Source organism: Rhinopithecus roxellana, chromosome 16 (genome assembly GCF_007565055.1).
Source record: "Rhinopithecus roxellana isolate Shanxi Qingling chromosome 16, ASM756505v1, whole genome shotgun sequence".
Classification (NCBI taxonomy): Eukaryota; Metazoa; Chordata; class Mammalia; order Primates; family Cercopithecidae; genus Rhinopithecus; species Rhinopithecus roxellana.
Genome location: NC_044564.1, coordinates 13,148,058 through 13,150,599, shown reverse-complemented (window position 1 = coordinate 13,150,599; position 2,542 = coordinate 13,148,058).

Below are 2,542 nucleotides of genomic sequence, written 5' to 3'. Positions count from 1 at the left end.
CATATTTAGTATAAATATGCCCCAAATATTACATAAATTCAAATTTAACTGTGTGTTCAATATTTTATTGGCCAACTCTACCAACAGTGACCAAGTCTTCAGGACTGTCTTATGTGCACCAAACTAACAGGGATCTGATGTAAATACACCAATTTATTGTTTTACAATTGCAGGCAAGGTTAAAATATACGTTATTCAGATTCTCCTTTCTGGAAAATGAAAGGATCAGAAGATTGACTGGTGAACATGGAATGAAGACAAAAGGACACAAGAAGTTTGAAAGGAAATTTCATCTCAAGGCATGGTAAATTCTGGAGAATCATCCTGGCCTCCCTACAGAGAATCTTCTTTGGTGGCAGAAAGTGCAGGTCCCCATTGCAGAGGGCAGGTCAGGGGCCACCAGGTCCTCATGTGCAGCTCCCTGTGGAAACACGTGGTTCTTCCAGCTCATCCATCATCTGCTGGTGGTTGATTTCCCACCGGACTCTCAGAAGGAAGCGTTCCTTCAAAGCTTTGGGGCTCCTGACCCAGCCTTCCAATTACAATACATTTCACATTGAGGTTACACTTCAGACTGTATTCAGTGGGCTAAATTCATGCAGCCATTTATTCTGCCTTCTTAAGCATCGAGAGCAATCAGGTACTCTTCTGATTAAGAAATCACAGGCTGGGCACGGTGGCTCACGCCTGTAATCCCAGCATTCTGGGAGGCCGAGGCAGGTGGATCATGATGTCAGGAGATCGAGACCATCCCTGGCCAATGTGGTGAAACCCCATCCCTACTAAAAATACAAAAATTAGCTGGGCATGGTGGCGCATGCCTATAATCCCAGCTACTTGGGAGGCTGAGGCAGGAGAAACGCTTGAATCAGGGAGTTGGAGGTTGCAGTGAGCCAAGATTGCGCTATTGCATTCCAGCCTGGTGACAGAGTGAGGCTCTGTCTCAAAAAAAAAAAGAAAAAGAAAGAAAAGAAATGACTTTAGGCAACATAGTCAGACCCCGTTGCCACACACACACACACATACATAACTGCAAAATTAGTCGGGCATGGTGGTGCATGCCTGCAGTCCCAACTATTCGGGAGGCTGAAGCAGGAGCACCGCTTGAGCCCGGGAGTTCGGGAGTGCAGTGAGCCAGGATCGCACCACTACACTCCAGCCTGGGTGACAGGGAGATCCTGTCTTAAAAAAAAAAAAAAAAAAAAAAAAAAAAAAAAAAAAAAAACTTCAGAAACTTGGGGTACCCATAGCCAAGAGCAAGGGGTCACTTGCTCTTACTAATTTCTGGCTGTAATGCAAGTGGCGTGATCATAGCTCACTGCAGCCTCCAACTCCTGGACTCAAGTGATCCTCCTGCCTCAGCCTCCCGAAGTGCTGGGATTATGGGCATGAGCCACTGTGCTCGGCCATGATTCTCGTCTCCCAATATCCTCAAACCCAGTCCCTTCATCTCTTGCCTGGTTTTTCTGAATTCACTTTCGCCCCCTTTGCTCTATTCTCCACACAACAGCCAGAGAGTTCTTTCAAATGCATGAATGGGATCACTGCTCCGCATAAAACCCTTCAAGGGGCCGGGCGCGGTGGCTCACGCTTGTAACCCCAGCACTTGGGGAGGCCAAGGCAGGCGAATGACTTGAGGTCAGGAGTTTGAGACCAGCCTGGCCAACATGGTGAAACCTCGTCTCTACTACAAATACAAAAATTAACCGGGCATGGTGGTGGGCCCCTGTAATCCCAGGTACTCGGGAGGCTGAGGCACGAGAGTAACTTGAACCCGGGAGGCGGAGGTTGCAGTGAGCCGAGAAAGCGCCACTGCACTCTAACCTGGGAGACACAGCGAGACTTCTTCTCAAAAAAAGAAACCATCAGGGGCTCTCCACGGCACTGGGAAGCAGCCAGCCCGACGGGCGGACCCTTTTCGTGGGTGAAGGTCTCTGACCTCGGTCGGCCTCGGACCTCATCTCCTCGCTGTTTGAGGGGCCACACTCCCAGCTCCGGGGCTTCGCAGCAGCCCCGTGCGCCTCCCAGACAGACGCTGTTCTTCCCGCTGGTTCTCGAATAGGACCCAGCACACAGTAGACGCTTAGTGTCTGCCTAACAGACGAACGCCGCCTTCGGTCCCGAGCCGACGCTTCGGGGCTTTCTGTGGAAGCGGGGCAAGTGGTTACAGCACAGTTCCCCCGCGCTCGCCTTTTCCACATCCAGTTCCGCGAGGCCCCCCGCAGGCGCCATTAGAAACCTAATCCCGAGAGGGTTGCAAGAGCTTGGGAAAAGAAGCGCCAACAACTACAGAACCCAGGAGAACCCTGACCCGGAAATCAATTCTCAGCCGGGACCTTTTCCCACCCAAGCAGGCGGGTCGGAAGTCTGCCTCTGGCCCGCCCCCGAGCTGTCATTGGGTGGAATAACCAGAAGAGGGCAGGGACGTGGTCAAACTCTAGTTCTTTATTGGTTAAAACGTATGGAACTGGAGGAGAAGGTGGCACCTAGCTACCTCTGGACTTCTCATTGGCTAAGAAAAAAAACTCGCTCGGCCCTCGGA